We start from the raw sequence: 16,963 nt of genomic DNA, 5'->3' as shown, positions 1-16,963 counted from the left end.
ATACATTGAGGTAGACATAGGGGTTCGCTGTTCTGCTGAGATCCTTTTTTCTTTTAGGTCCCCAAGAATTCCCATCCCTCCATGGTTTAAATAATAGGTAGGTTGTTATAAAGGAAGCTGGCAACAGGCAATAACATTACTTGTAAGTAAGTTTTTTTTTCCTCAATAGGAATCTAAGATTTTGTTTTTTTATAGCAAGCATTTTTTTCTTCAATTCAGTTGTAACTGGTACACAACAAAACATAAATATGTACTATCAGGTATAGGATGTTTTGGGGGTGTGCTGTTGAAAATTTAGTTTCACCTTATAATGTTGACCACACTTTCATGTCTGTTAATCTTAATAAATTATGATCATCTTTGTGTGAAAATTTGGTCTGTTTTCATGACTCCTCAAACTTGCAGTATAGGTGATGATACTGTGAAGATCTGTTTTCAGGTTTCTTCTACCCATCTCATCCATGAGGTTTTTCTTTCCTCTGAGATACCTAAATTGTACTTTAATATGACACAAGACTAAAATTGAGAGGAAACTTTATTTTCTCATGTTTTGGGAGAAGAAAAAATAGAATTGTGTCATTCATGAGGACTGATTGACTCAGAGTTTTTGTGCAAATTTTGACCTTTGAACTCTTTGTTCCCGTGCCCCTGTTTTAATTCAAACCTTATACTCAATTCTCAACTTGTTTTTAGGTGGTTAGCCAACGTTTCCCTCAGAACAGTATCAGTGCAGTAGGAAGTGCCATGTTCCTCAGATTTATGAATCCTGACATTGTCTCACTGTATGAAGCAGGGATTTTAGATAAAAAGCCACCACCTAGAATCAGAAAGGGCTTGAAGTTAATGTCAAAGGTGAATTATTTTAATAATCTAGCTATCTTAAGTTCCCCTTCCAACTAAATTTTCAGCTTTTCTTACAGTACTTCCTCTTACATTTATATTGGAAATACCCTACGGTTTTCAGTTATGTGTTTTTATTTTGTTTATATTACAAAGGAATTCATTAGTTAGGTACCTGATGGATCTTATTTTCATGAGAATACATTTTATTATAGCAGATGTCTTGTGTCATGAGGATCATTTTTTGCGTAATCATTCTAGACATTCTGAAACAGACTAGAATGAAGTCTGTAGGATTTTTTATTTTAAAAGACATTAAACATTTTTAATATGTATTCATACATGTAAATATAATTATAATTAGGAAGAATAGAAACACTACCTAAAATAATTTATAGAATGAGAAATGATTGATTTTAACTACTAGCAGAAATTATATCGAGAAAATTCATATTTTTAAAGAATATATTAATGTATAAACTTCATACAATAAATAATCTGATTATTTATAACCCTGTTTTATTGTGTAAATACTTCAGAGTACTGCCAATCATGTTCTCTTCACAAAAGAAGAGCATATGCGGCCTTTCAATGATTTTGTGAAAAGCAGCTTTGATGCAGCTTGAAGGTAAGCTACTTGCTACTTATTCACTTGCTCTGTTTGAATCAAATATTTTCAGTTTCACATAAATCCATGTACCTGTTTTACATGAAGTTCCGTGTAGGTTTTTTTCTCTTCCTGCTCTAGGTCAAGACATAGCTTGCCTTATTTTATTTTACTATAAAAGACAGTCTTGAAATAAATTAATATTTTTTATAATTTGGTAGTGATTTTCATATTTGAAAACCAAGAGGCATTTTGGACATGTCTAGTTAAATAAAGGATTTGAGGATGGTACAATATGGGGATAAGGAAGAAATAGGATTCCTTTTATTTAAAACTAAAACCAAATTGGTATTGATAATGCATAAGAATGTTTAATAAGGTTTTTATTGGTATCAGAATATTTGTGATACTTAAATTTGGAAGTGTATCTAAACTAAAATGTTATTCTTTAAACCAAGTAATGCAAACACGTAAGATTTTGTTCATGAGTAACTGAACTTTATGATTTTAGAAAACTTTTCTGCTGGATTTCCATAACCAGTTATTTCACTTTATTTCTCTGAGTTATTGGTTTATCTGTAAAGTGGGGATAAACTCTTTGCCTGAGTTGTTTTTAGAGAGAAAAAATGAGATAATTCATAAGAAAGTGCTTTGTAAATTTATGTCTGGAATTCTGCTTTTCATGCAGTGTGAATCTAATTGATCCTTATCATCTAAGCTAGCCTTGTACAACTCTCTCTTCCAGTTTATCATCATTGTAATTGTTACTGACTTTTATTCTGTTAGGAAAATTGGAGTTTAAAAGGTATATTGCTGAATGACAAGCCATGTTGGAAAGAGAGTGAATGTCAGCACAGGATTCATATTCTGGCAGACTGAGGGCCCAAAGAAAGTTAAAAGGAACAAAGTTTTAATACTGGCTTTGACCTAACAGGCTGTATATCTTTGGGGAGGTCTTTTGTCTGGACCTTCATTTCCTTATCTGTAAAATACCAGCCTCTTTCCAAAGTTTCATCCATCTCAATTTTGTTGTTCTTTAACTACAGAAGCTGAAGCCAGGTATCAGAAATGGAAAGCCAACTTTCTCCTTGTCCTTTTTACTTTGTCTAATGACAAATCACGTTGTGGGAACAAGCCCTCCATATTTGTAATTGTCATCTCAGTTGCTTCACAAAGTTACTTCGTATAAATTGAATTCAAACATAAGTATGGTGTGTCTCTGGTGTTGAAAATTCTAGTGACTTTGCATTTTCTAATGTTTTTTTTTTTTGATATGGCATCTGATTGTCCTACAAGTGATGCAGTAAATCATAGCCTTTCCTTCAGCAGTGACGGCAGTGTGCTCGCTTTACATCATCTACTCCGGAACAATCAGGAGAAAATTGGCCAGTGTCTTTCTAGCAACAGGTAAGATTTCCCAGTCATGAGGATAGTGAACATTCTCCATTTTAATTTAGATCAATAAAATTATTGGTCATGAATAGTGCTTTTTACTTCTTCTTGGACTAAGAATTATGGTTTAGAAAGAGAAAGTCTTTTTTTTTTTTCAAAAAAATACAAACAAAAGGTTAAGTCATATTAAATAATCAACAAACCTATGTAGGTTCCAGTGGTGGTTATTATCATTATTTTCTCAAGTTAAGAAATCACAGATTAGCTCTTTGGGTTTGTATGGCTTGCAAACTGTCATAGACCCAAAGAAGTTCAAATTAGTGTTGGCATTTGAATCTGAAGAACAGCTAATTCATAGGAATTCAGTAATTAAAATATTGTCAGTGTTTCAATTCTATGATAAACTCATTTGTGATACTCTAAGTATATGCAAATAAAGCTTTATATAGAAAATACTGGCCTGGCACTGTGGCTGATGCCTGTAATCTCAGCACTTTGGGTGGCCGAGGTGGGTGGATCACCTGAGGTCAGGAGTTCGAGATCAGCCTAGCCAACATGGTGAAACCTCATCTCTACTAAAAATTCAAAAATTAGCTGTGCCTGGTGTCAGGTGCCTGTAATCCCGGCTACTTGGGAGGCTGAGGCAGGAGAATTACTTGAACCTGGGAGGTGGAGGTTGCAGTGAGCCGAGGTTGTGCCATTGCACTCCAGCCTGGGCCATAAGAGCAAAACTCCATCTCAGGGGGAAAAAAAAAAAAAAGAAAAAATACTTAAAGATTGAAATTATTAATTTGGGCATTGTTTCATTAGCTCTTATTAGTCTCTTGTGTTAACATAAATTACTTGCTGTCCCATCTAGTTATATAAACTTGTAAAGGGACAAAATTCCTAAGTATGAGGAGTTCCTTACAAAGGAAAAGTGAGTCCAAATTATTTTTAAATGCCAATAAAAGTGGTTAGCACATTCACGGGAAAAGTAGTGGACTATGAAGCTAAGGATAAGCAATTGGGAGATGGGAGTTTAAACCACAGAGCATTTTAATCTTTTATGCATTATTAATGGATTGAAGTAGACATGGGCCTGAGGTCTTTTGGGTGCTGTTTACAAATCAACAGGGACCACCAGCTGACAGTTAAAGGAAAAGCAACAGTTACAAGTTAAAGAAATGTGTACTGCTAAATGTGAACTGCTACTTTTTTCTAAGTAGTTTGCTATATCTAGGGATCATAAAGCTGTTGGAAGATGACCTTTTGATAAATGGCAACACTTCTTGTATACCTCGGTCCTCCAGAGCACAAACCTGTGGCAGATACATACCGGTCCAGCCTTAACCTTACCAGTTAAAAGTTTGAGGAATTTATGATGAGGTAAAGTACAACCTTGAAATGTAGATTGCTTTCTTTTTGGTTGAGAAGCAGAGTTTACCACTAGGCCACTTGTTAGATATGATAGAAGACTATGAGGAAAGATGCATCTAATAATCACACTGCCATGTTTGGGGATCCAACTTTTCTCCTATTCTATATATTATTTATTTATATATATATATATATAGAAAGAGTATGTTTTATATGTTGATTGCCATAATAGTAGTAACAAATCATATTTTATCATCTCGCTTTCAAAAGTTTTCACATTTAATACCTACCAGGGAGTGAAGAAAACATTATTTTCACATGATAGTTAAGGAAAATGCAACTCAGTGTGAATAACTGGCTTGTGTAAGATCCCACACCTGATTCATAGGTCTTTTGGTTTTAAGTGCAAACTTTTCTACTGCACCATAACACTTTTCAGAACCCTCATAAAGATGAATGGTTTTAACTTCTTTTAGATTAAGGCTCAGAAAATATAGTCTACTTCAGTATTGCTATAAAATTTCTGTGGACATTTGTTTTGAATCCCATTTCGTGGGATTTAGTTTGTGAACAAAAAGATCTTCATGGTTAGACACTGACTCTATGATGATACAGTGAGAGTAGTTTGCTGAATCTTTTAAAGTACATTTCACAGTACTTTATGCTTAGTAAGGTCTCCATAGTGTCTGTGAGTTGAATGTTATGTTCATAGTATCTGCCAAAACAGAAAGAAAAAAACAAAATCTGATGATGAGGAGTTAAAGCTTTGTATATCATATGCCTTGAATTGTAAGTGCCTGTTGTTAGTTGTATTACATATAGGTCATGGTTTTGTACACATAACTCCAAACCATTGATACTGTTAAAAGAATATATGAATATATGAAAGAATGTATAAACATAAGAATGTATGGGTATATAATGTCCTTTCCAAATTAATTTTTATTTTTAGCTCTGTTAGATTTTTCTCAGTGTAGCAAACGTTTATTCCTATGTAATTAAGGGCATATTTTCTGTACAGAATATTCATATTACCTGATTGAAAATTATATAATACAAAAATATAATACTACTTTTAGGCCAGGCATGGTGGTCATACCTGTAATCCCAACATTTTGAGAGGCCAGAGTTGGAGAATCACTTGAGACCAGGAGTTCAAGACCAGCCTGGGCAACATGGTGAGACCTTGTCTTAAATAAATAAATAAATAAATAAATAAATAAATAAATAAATAAATAGGTTGGGCACTGTGGCTCATGTCTGTAATCCCAGCATTTTGGGATGCCAAGGCAGGAGGACTGCTTGAGCCAGGAGTTTGAGACCAGCCTGGGCAACATAGCAAGACTCCATCTCTACAAATAATAAAATATTAACCAGGTGTGGTGTGCGCACCTGTGGTCCCAGCTACCTGGGAGGCTGAGGTGGGAGGTTTGCTCAAGGCTGCAGTGAACTGTGAATGCACCACTGCATTCCAGCCTAGGCCACAGAATGAGACTTGTCTATAAATAAAGAAATAAGTAAAAATATAAATTAAAAGAAGTAAAAAAAATAAATAGAAATAGAAATACATATAAAAATGAGTACATGGAAACAAACAATTTTTAAATTTAACATCACTGAGGGCATCCTGGCCATTTTTCTATTTTTCTAGGAAAATGTTTTTATTACTCCTTTTTTTCTAAGATCCTACCTTTCCTTACAAAGCAGTCTTTTCTGCTTTTGAAGATTATGTGGTCTAATATATATAGTATACTTGGGACAGTATCTGGTACTTGTAAAGTATTTAATAAATGTTAGATCTTATTTTTGTTCTAAATTCCCACTGATGCTTTTGGAGACCCATTTTCTGTTTTAAAAAAATGAAGGTAGCTTTATAATAGTCTCAGTTTTTTGTTTGTTTGTTTGTTTCTTTGAGATGGAATCTCACTCTGTTGCCCAGGCTGGAGTGCAGTGGCATGATCTCGGCTCACTGCAAGCTCTGCCTCCTGGGTTCACACCATTCTCCTGCCTCAGCCTCCCGAGTAGCTGGTACTACAGGCACCCGCCACCACGCCTGGCTAATTTTTTGTAGAGACAGAGTTTCACTGTTTTAGCCAGTATGGACTCGATCTCCTGACCTCAGGTGATCCACCCGCCTCAGCCTCTCAAAGTGCTGGGATTACAGGCATGAGCCACCATGCCCAGCCAATATTCTGTTATTAAAAAAAAAGTATTGAATTACTCAATATAGAAATGTAAAGAAAGCAAAAAAATTAAAAATTGTTTATCCTCCTCAGAAATAATTCAGTTAACGTATGGTGTATAGTCTCCCAGTCATTTATCTATGCACTTGTGTATGTTTTTCTCCTATCAAATGATATCTAGGTTGTTTCCATTAATATTTTTAAAATGCTGACCTGGTACCAGCAGCATGATGGGGTGAGTTAATACAGTCTCCTTCCGAAATCACAATACTCATAGATACACTAGGTGTAAAAGAAAATATGTATACTTAAAAAAAATTAGGAAGAGTGCGGTGGCTCACGCCTGTAATCCCAGCACTTTGGGAGGCTGAGGCAGGTGGATCACATGAGGTTTGGAGTTCAAGACAAGCCTGGCCAACATGGCGAAACCCCATCTCTACTAAAAAAAAAAATAAAAATAAAAATTAGCCAGGCATGGTGATGGGTGCTTGTAATCCCAGCTACTTTGGAGGCTGAGGCAGGAGAATCATTTGAACCTGGGAGGCAGAGGTTGCAGTGAGCTGAGATCGTGCCACTGCACTCCAGCCTGGGCAACAAGAGGAAAATTCCATCTATAAATTAATTAGTTAATTAAGTTTATAGCTGAAGGTAGTTTCTAAGCAAATCACCTAGCATACAGTCATTACAGACAAATGTAAAATATGAAAGAGATTAAGAGATGCAGAAGATAGAATGAGAAGTTCCAAAATATGTCTAGTAGGTGTTCCCTAGAAATTGAGCTCAGTGAGAATGGGAAGAAGTAATATTTGAAAGGGTAAAGGATGAATGTTTTCTAGAGTTGATGAATGACATGAATCTTGAAGTTAAAGAAGCACACTGAGTCTTGAGCAGACTGTATAAAAATTAAACCAGGCTTTAATACATATGGGATACATATGATAAAATTTAATACATATGATAATACATATGATAAAATTTAATACATATGATAAAAGTGGTATTCGAAATCAAGATTAGGATGGCCTTTCAATAAATGGTGTTGATAAAACTGAGTAATGACGTAAAAAATATTTTCATACCATTTATGAGGATAAACTCCCATAAATCAAAAAGAAAAAAAAAACATGGGCAAAGCAAGGCCTTTTTCATCCATTCAAAATCCATAAACTAGAAAGGAAAAGATTAATAAAATGAATTCATTTAAAAATCATAAACTTCTGTCTGGCACAAAGAAATCATGAGTAAAAACAATCCTATGGTTAATATCCTCATCCAGTAGTTCTCTTAGAATAGTCCTAAAAGTGCTTTTGTGGTTCAAAGAGTAATATCTTGAGATTTTTTGTTCATGTTGTCAAATTACCCTTTAGAATGCCTATTGCTTTTAAAATAATTTTTCATTTTAGTATTTTATTGTTTATCCAATTATGGACTGTTTCACCTACTCAGTAGACAACATAAAGCCTCAGAGTTACCCTGTTCTTTTTCTTTTAGGCATCAGGTATGTGAAAAAGAAGAGATCAAGGCTTTGAAAACATTAAGTATTTTTTTACCAAGCTGGGAATTCCAGAGCTGGGAAGCCAATTTTTTATGTTGCAAGGAGGTAAGAAATGCTATGTTTTGGTGTCTCTTAACAGAATTTTTTAAATGATAGTAAATATAGAGAGATGGCAAGTTTGGTTTTTCCCGTTTGACTTAACAGGAATTGAAGACAAGTTTACCTGGGAGCATATAGTGGGGTGAATAGCCTGCCTTTCCTAAAATGATGGTCAATATCTAGTAACTGCTTTTCAGACTACCCATTTCATATTGGTTTCCCTGTCCTACATCATTTTTTTAAGACTGCCTACAATGGATTAATTACCAAGAGTTAAAAAACCACAAAGAATCTTTTGTTTTCAAGTATATTCTGATTAAGTAGTACTCAACAACATGATAACCGGGAACTTTTTTAAATTTTATTTTATTTTATGATTTTATTTTTGAGATGAAGTCTCGCTCTTGTCCCCCAGGCTGGAGTGCAATGGCACGATCTTGGCTCACTGCAACCTCCACCTCCTGGGTTCCAGCAATTCTCCTGCCTCAGCCTCCTGAGCCCTCCCCTGCCAAATCCTTCCCAGCTTCTGGTAATCATCAGTTTATTCTCTGTCTTCATAAGATCCACTTTTTCAGCTCTCACATATGACTAACAACATGTAATATTTTTCTTTCTGTGCCTGGATTATTTCACTTAACACAATGATCCCCAGTTATGCCTTGTAGCTGCAAATGACAGGATCCCATTCTTTTTTATGGCTGAATAGTATTCCATTGTGTATACATACCACATTCCTTTATGCATTCATCTGTTATGGGCACTTAGGTTGACTCCATATATTGGCTGTTGTGAATAGGGCTGAGATAAACATGGGAGTGCAGATATCTTTTTGATATATTGTTTTTTGTTTCTTTTGGATGTATACCCATCAGTGGGATTGTGGGCATATAGTAACTCTAGTTTTAGTTTTCTGAGGATCCTCCATGCTGATCCCCATCACGGCTCCTTTATGGAGAGTGTGTGAGGGTTCTCCTTTCTCAGTATGTTCACTGGCCTGCTGCCTTAGACATTAAATCAGGTGCTACTGCAGTATTCCGAGTTGTAATTAGTTTTTTATTTTGACATCTATAAATCTTCAGGCAGCCAGACAGCTTGATAAAGTTCAGCCAAATACAGTTTTTCTAGGAGTGGTGAATTGATGGGAGAAGTGGCCAGATCATCCTTGTGTGTAGGTGTGAGCATGTCTGAGTGTGGCGAGGGAAGGTGGTTGGGTAGAGAGTGCTGTGAGGGAGTGAGGTGGGAATCCCCCTAGCTGGGATTGAGTCATTTTTTTCTTCTTCCATGCAAAATGCATATTCGCCATTGTGGATTTCTGAGTGTGTGAGTGATGAAGAAATAGGGCATGTGCCTTGACCCAGTTGCAGCTATTGCCTCCATGTGCCTGAGGTGCCTTCCTCGTACTCTAGCATGTTACTGGGCAGACAGTCCGTATTAGTACATGCTGCTGGTCCTTGTGAGCACAGCACGAAGACGAGAAATGGCTGGCAGAATTTTGGCTTAAGGGCCAATAGATGTAATAAATGGAATACAGTTAGTTTTAGAACATAATTCCATAATTTGATTCAGGTCAAATAAATCATTTTAACCAAAATTTCTATTGTGGAAGAAAATCTTTCAAGAATTATGAAATTTGTGTCTCAGAATTGGCTCATTTAAGAAAAATAGTGTTCAAATGTGTGAAGGCAGTCAAAGGGTTTGTTGTATAGCTTTGCATTGGCCGAGTTTTCAATGTTTAGACATTTGAGTATAAGAAAACTGCTACACTAAAAGTAATAGACATAAAAATAAAAAATAAACAGCTGTGTAATGTTATCAGGCTAGCTAGATGTTATGCATCTGTGATTCTGAGGCTTCTTTGCAGCGTTTGGTTCATGGAGGTTCTGGTAAGACCAGCTTGTGAGCGTTGATGTTTCAGAGCAGGTTATTTTCTATGGTGTGAAAGATGCAGTCATTGCCAAGAGTCACAAAAAGTGAGGCTGGGAAGAGGATACACTGAATAAAGTTTTAAGGAAGTTTAAGAAAGCACACACCACATTGCCATTTGCTTTATTAAAGTTTCAAGGAAAATTTCTAAAAAATACGTTCATATGGTTTGTAAGGTTCACATGAGATAAGGAAGTAAATAGAGCACTTAGCATAGGAATTGAAAAAAAATACTTTCAGACATAGAAGACATACAGTTAACAGACATACAGTTAACAGGGTGTTCAGTCTATAAATTAGATGGTCAGAAATGGCCTTTCTGGTGAACATGACATTTTCATTTGATCAGATTAAGAAGTCAACCTTGTGAAAGTAGGGAACAAACTCTCCAGCCAGAGTGAGCTGTTTCTTACTAATGTGACTGGCTTGTTTTATCAAAATGAATCATAATGTTTAATTGGTACTTCATCAGTACTCAATACATATTTACTTATTGAATCTAATGATTAGATTCTGCATGCTCTTCCATCTCTCTTATAAAAGGGCTTCGTGTTGGACTATGGTACAATTAGGCACTTTAAGAAACAACAAAATATTTTGAAGTAAGTTCTACGTATTTATTTGCCACTAACACACTAACTGTAAAAGATATGAAGCATATATACAGAAATTACCATAACCAAATATATATGCAATTAACCTTTTATATAGCTGTGTCTTTGTGGTTTCCATCTTTTCTCCCCCCACCTCTGAAAATGTTTACAATTTGTAATCTCCCTCTCAGTACTGCCTGTAATGATATGGAATGATACCCATCCAGAGGAAGGGGTTGTAAGGGGTCACAGAGGTTTGCATTAGAAGGAGTAAAGTTTGAAAACCTTCCCCAGACATTCAGTTATGCCCTCTTCTAGGGCATATCCTTCCACTTTTCACTTAGGAATTATTCTGGTCGTTTTAGATGTCATACTTCCATAAATCTGCACAGTATATTCATTCATCTCCACTAGCCAAAAGTTCCACATTTTATATTAATTTTTTTTTTTAGAGACAGGGTCTTGTTTTGTCACCCAGTCTGGAGTGCAGTGGTACAATCACAGCTCACTGTAACCTCAAACTCCTGGGGCCAAAAATGATCCTCCCATCTCAGCTTCCCAAGGAGTTGGGACTACAGGTGCAGACTACCATGCCCGGCTAATTTTTTAACTTTTTATAGAGACAGGGTCTTCCTATGTTGCCCAGGCTGGTCTCAAACTTCTCGCCTCGAGGGGTCCTCCCATCTTAGCCTCCCAAAGCACTGGGATTACAGGTGTGAGCCACCACACACAGCTTACGTTAATTTCTTCAAATAAAACATTTTTTCATAGGAAAAAAATTATCGTGGGGTTTTGTTGATATAGGAGTTAAGAAGAAATTAGTTAGGCAGATAGTGAGGGTACAGGAGTCCTTGGTAAGGTTTACCTTTTAATTAAAAGCAGCCCTCAAATCATTTATTTTCCTAACAAAGAGCAGACTATAAAATGAAGTTGCAGACATAGGCAAGCGAGGTGGAAGCCTGCACAGGCAAATGCGTGAAGTTGTGCCAATAGGAAAATACTACCTGGAACTACATGTTCAAAACGAGAGCTCTATCTTCCCTTCTCTTTGCCAGCCACGTGTACAGTAAAGAGTAGACGAGATGGCGCTGAGCAAGTGGAAAGCCCATTTGCATAAGATTAGGGTGGGGCAACCAGCCTTCCCAGCTCCCTGTAAACTTCACACCTGATCAAACCAATCTGTGGCCCCCACGTAAATCAGACACCAACTCCTGAAGCCTGCCTCCCTGCTGCTGCCAGCTGTTCCCTTTTGGTCTCTCTCTGTCTCTCTCTGTCTCTGACTCTGTCTCTGTGTCTCTCTCCCCTCCCCCCTCACCTCTCTCTTCTGTCTCTCTCTCCTCTCACTTCTCTCTCTCTCTCTCTTTCTCCTCTCTCTCACAAGAGAGAGATTGCATTATCATCCAATGTCGTTCAAGAAGTAGAACATTTATTGTGTACGTTTTACAAGTTCAGCACTGTGCTAGCCTCTGTGGGGATTCCCAAAGCAGAAAGTAGACGGGTGCCATAGGATGCGCAGAAGGAAGCACTGGTGTAGGTGTGGTCCACCGATGATGGGAAAGGAAACGGAGCTTGCCTTGGTGTCATTACCAACAGGTTTGTGATATGTATACATTTCTGGATGCAATATGGTTAAACAGGGGCATTTAAAAGAGCCCCCACCACAGAGGGTGAAAATGTAGACCAAAAAAAAAGTTCATTAAAAAGCAAATTTTCACTAGTGGCTCTGTAACTATGAATTTAAATTTTAAATTTCCTGATAATTTTTCAACCATGAAGACTGAGAGCCTGGCCGAATTATTTGGTTCTCTGCCCAAAGATTGGTAATAGAGTCACATAGAATAATTTTTTCTCCTCTTTAAAGATGAATCAGAGGATGCTGGGTTTCACTGAACATTTCTGAAGATTTTCCACACCACAAAGCCCTCCAGACACAGCTCAGCATTTTGTAGACCAGCATTAAATCTTAAAAGAATTAAAATGCTGCCCTCTCGTAGCCCATGTACAAAACTGATGAAAACAGTATTGTTCCTTCCTGTTATTGAAAAGCAGCCAAGTCCAAAGCAGAGAGCAGCAGTATTTAGATTTTAAATGAGTTTGCAAATAAAAAGACGAGAGTACCTTAATATGACATGAGTAAACCTTTCAGGAAATAAAATTTTGAATCAGATCAGATCAAAGTGTTCCAAAATGGGGCTTAATACTGTAATTACCATCATGACTCTGCATATATGCAGATTTTCCCCCAAGGAGCTCAAACTTTGACTCAAAATCCAGTAATCTTGAATCCTGGTCTAATCCTTACCATCTAAAGAAAGCACACTTATTTAGAGTAATTGTTCAATAGAAAATTTATCAGGTCCTTCCTCATCCTGCCCCCAGCCAGATGTGTTCTCTTCCTGCTCTGAATTCCAATAAGACATAATGCTACATGTATATGGGTCTCTTTTTCTGTCCACAAGTAATAGTTTTAGAACCTTTGTGGCCTCTAAGATGGGCATGATACATGGTGCATGCTTAAGAAGTGTTTGAATAAATGAATGAATAAATGGGAATTAAATGATGAATAAATGTATAGCTGTGATAAATATTCCGTATTTCCCTTATTTAAGCAAAAAAAAAAAAAAATACTATTTTGTGCAAATACCAATGCCTGCAAGGCTTGTTGCACTGGCTCAGAGGCCCTGCGACATATCTTTGAAAACAGGAAGGCAAGAGTGGCTCCAAATCAAGCCTGGGTGCATTGCTGTACTTTGTGGACATCAGGAATGGGCACTCTGGCTCTGCCTACTCCTGGATAGGCCCTACAAGGATTATACAGGTTCTGACACATAAAAGCAGGGGAGAAGAATACCTGAGAAACAGATTAAGGCAGGGTTCCTCACCCCACTGCCCACAGGAAATTCTCTTCAGTGGGCCACAGAGCTAAATGTACAAGCCAAATGCTTCCTGAAAGGTGGGTGCAGATGTAGTAAACAATAGCCTATGTAAGCACCACTGAACCACATCAGTCTAGAAGTTTGTGTTTCTGATTCAGGCACTGATCCCAGGTCAGGTGCCCTGTGAGTGCTAGCTGGGAGTGGTGGTGATGGTGGTGGTTGAGATATGACAACACATAACAATATTAGATGCCTATTAGGTTCAGGCTGTAAATGACTCCTGCTTGCCCTTCCTTGGACAAGCAAGCTGGGAATGTGTGAATGTCAGCAGTAGGTATTTATACTTGGCTCCAGACTTCTCCAGACAAGTTCTTTCTTGTTCCCCTCCACCAGTGGTTGCTTGAGCCTTTCTGCTGTTTAGCCTCATTCCTTTAAGCTGTGAACCCAGACTCCTATTTTGAGTCCTTTTATGGATAACTTGATTCAGTCACAATGCAACAGACTCCAGGACAACTTTTTTTGTCTCTGTCTCTGGCTCCCAGCACCACAGCGTAAATTAAAAAAAAAAAAAAAAAAAAAAGACTCCCTGCTGTGCACTTCTTGGGCACTGTGACAGCTGAAGGACAAGCCTGCCTTTCAGCCAGGATTCCATTTCCCTAGAGAATATTAGGTATTGGACGAGATAGGAGATGAGAGGTAAAAATGAACACTGGCGTGCGCGCGTGCACACACACACACACACACACACACACACACACACACACACACACACTTCTAATTGCCAAACTTCTCTAAAGGATGCTTGAGACCTGTCCCACTTTCTTTAGCATTTACTAATTCCTTGACTTCCTCTGACCACAATACCCAGGCCTCTCTCTTATGGAGCTCTAGTGGCCCCCTTGCTGAACGTCATGGTCTTCTCTCAGTTCTTATTCTCTTTGACACCTTGCCAACATCTCACTTTTCTGACAACCTCAATTGCCTGTTCCTGGAACAGTCTTCTAATTTTCCTCCCAAGACTAATCACAAGTTAGTAAGAATCCAAGCAACTTTCATTTCTTTCATTCATTTATTTATTTTTTGAGGCAGAGTCTTGCTCTGTTGCTCAGGCTGCAGTGCAGTGGTGTGATCATGACTCACTGCAGCCCCAAATCCCTGGGCTCCAGCAATCCTCCCATCTCGGCCTCCCAAGTAGCTGGGACTATGGGTATGTGCCACTATACCCAACTTTTTTTTTTTTTTGTAAAGGCAGGGTCTTAATATGTTGCCTAGGCTGGTCTCAAACTCCTGGGCTCAATCAGTCCTCCCACCTCAGTCTCCCAAAGCACTGGGATTACAGGTGTAAGCACTACACACAGCCCATTTCTTTTACAGTGTCCCAACATTTCAGTATGTTTTAAATATTTATTGCTTCTAAATTAAAAGTTTAATACATAGTCACAAAATATAGAGACATGATCTCATTTAGAGATCCAAATGTGAAGCCTGTGTGACTGTGAAGGCCCCCTGTGATGGGGCCGTTGTAATAGGTTTCTCTTACCTCTCTACCTGGCTTTCACATCTCCTTCAGTAACTCTCTTCCTCTTCTTGCTGCAAGACTGGGTCCTCAGTCCCAATCTTTCTCCACTTACTTCCCCTTTGCCTACCAATCCTGCCTTCTAGCTCCAGTTGTCTTTTTTTTTTTTTTGAGATGGTGTTTCACTCTTTTGCCCAGGCTGAAGTGAAGTGGTGCGATCTCAGCTCACTGCAACCTCCACCCCCCGGGTTCAAGCAATTCTCCTGCCTCATTCCCCCGATTAGCTGGGATTACAGGCACCCACCACCAAGCCCAGCTAATTTTTTGTATTTTTAGTAGAGATGGGGTTTCATCATGTTGGCCAGGCTGGTCTCGAACTCCTGACCTCAGGTGATCCACCTGCCTTGGCCTCCCAAAGTGCTAGGATTACAAGCATGAGCCACCGCGCCCGGCCCAGTTGTAATTTTTGTATTAATGACTACTCAATTGATGTACCAAACCAAACCTCTCATCCAAGCCTGGATTCCAATACTTCTAGTTGTCTACAGAACATCTAAATCTTACCATTTGCAAACTGAACACATCATCCTCCCTCTGGTTGGCAAACTAGCTTTTCTCTTTCTCCTATCTCAAATCTTATCTCAGCAGAAGCCAAGGGTTCCATATAGGGCTATCTGTAGAGAAGAGGGTGCTCATCCTATTTCAGCTTTCAGAATTGTGATGGGTATGGTGGTCTGAGACAGAGAAATCAATTTGAAGGAATTTGACAGAATATTATAACTAGTTATAATGGGTTGGATAGTAAGCTGTTAGACCTTCCCAGAAAAGAAGTTCTCGAAGTAAAAGGCAGAGTTCTGACCTTTTATATAGAAACTGGTGCAATGGTTATGGGTGGAGGGGCAGCTGTTAAGGATGTCCAGTTTAGACATCTCTTAGCAAACTGGAAAGCTATCTCCTTCATGCCTATACCCAAGACCCGTTTGTTAATTACATGCATGTTGTCTTAGTCCATTTGTGCTCCTATAACAAAATACCACAGACTATCTTATAAAGAAAAAAATTTACTTTCTCACAGTTTCAGTGGCTGGAAAATACAAGGTCAAGGCTCTAGGCATTTGATCTAGTGAGGGCCTTCTTGCTGCATCCTCACATGGCATAAGGTGGAAGGGCAACTAGCCAAGCACTGCGGGACACCTCTTTTGTAAGGGCTTTTTAACTCCATTAGCCAGGAAGAGACTGTAAGGCCTAATCACCTCTTAAAGACCATCTTAATACCTATCTTAATCACTTCTTAATACCATCATATTGGCAATGATTGAACTTTGGAGGGGACACATTCAAATCATAACATATGTTGTAATAAGCTGCAAAATGTAAGTTTTAATAGAATAAACTTTTGTTTACCTCTATCGTTCATTCACTCTGAGATTTTTGTAGTAAAGTTTTATCCCAATATTATAACGATCTCTCAGGAAATCTCTTTATGTTCTGAGATCATCCGACAGCACCATGTACAATCTGTCCTTCTCATAGGAGCAGATGAAATCAACCAGTGGTATTGATGGTTATCTTTTCTTAAGCCGGTTATTGCAGGCATCTGTCTGTCTCTTTGTGGAAGACTCCATGCACATTACCACAGGAAGGCGATCTTGTGATGTAGGCAACTTCCTGGTTAAAGCTCTTGTCAGTTTAAACATGATTACTTACTTTCTGACGTTTGCACTAAGTAGAAAAATATGCTCCTTAGAGTCCTAATGAGTATCTACTTTAACCTACCCCAAATGAGGTAAGATCATTGGATATCAGAATTGGAACACAATTTATGTCCTGAAAAAAATAATGAGAAAGATCAAATAAGACTTATGTAATCTTACTGCAAAAACCTAGCTGTAGGAAATAGATACCTTCTATCATCTGTCCCAAAAGATGGAGTTGTCTGAGCCACTAATCCAATTCTAGGGATCCAGATGATTCAGGTAATTCATGAATCCCATCTTCAGACAGAAGGCAAGAGCAGTGCATGAGATATCTCAGTAGCATGACATTCCATTTTATAGGAGCTAAGGGGAAACTGAAACTC

At 37.9% G+C, this 16,963-nt stretch overlaps 1 long non-coding RNA gene across 1 annotated transcript; it reads left to right on the top strand.

Moving 5' to 3' along the window:
* Nucleotides 1–2,740: 2,740 nt before the first annotated feature.
* On the top strand, nucleotides 2,741–8,578 carry LOC101141607 (uncharacterized). The gene is made up of 5 exons (XR_008672224.2): nucleotides 2,741–2,854; nucleotides 4,062–4,207; nucleotides 5,278–5,376; nucleotides 7,873–7,981; nucleotides 8,391–8,578. It is a non-coding gene; the product is annotated as an uncharacterized lncRNA (long non-coding RNA).
* The last annotated feature ends 8,385 nt before the right edge of the window (nucleotides 8,579–16,963 follow it).

This window comes from Gorilla gorilla, chromosome 16, assembly GCF_029281585.2.
Source record: "Gorilla gorilla gorilla isolate KB3781 chromosome 16, NHGRI_mGorGor1-v2.1_pri, whole genome shotgun sequence".
In the NCBI taxonomy this organism is placed as follows: Eukaryota; Metazoa; Chordata; class Mammalia; order Primates; family Hominidae; genus Gorilla; species Gorilla gorilla.
The sequence above is the reverse complement of the archived record's forward strand: the minus strand, read 5'-3'. Positions and strand labels throughout refer to the sequence as shown.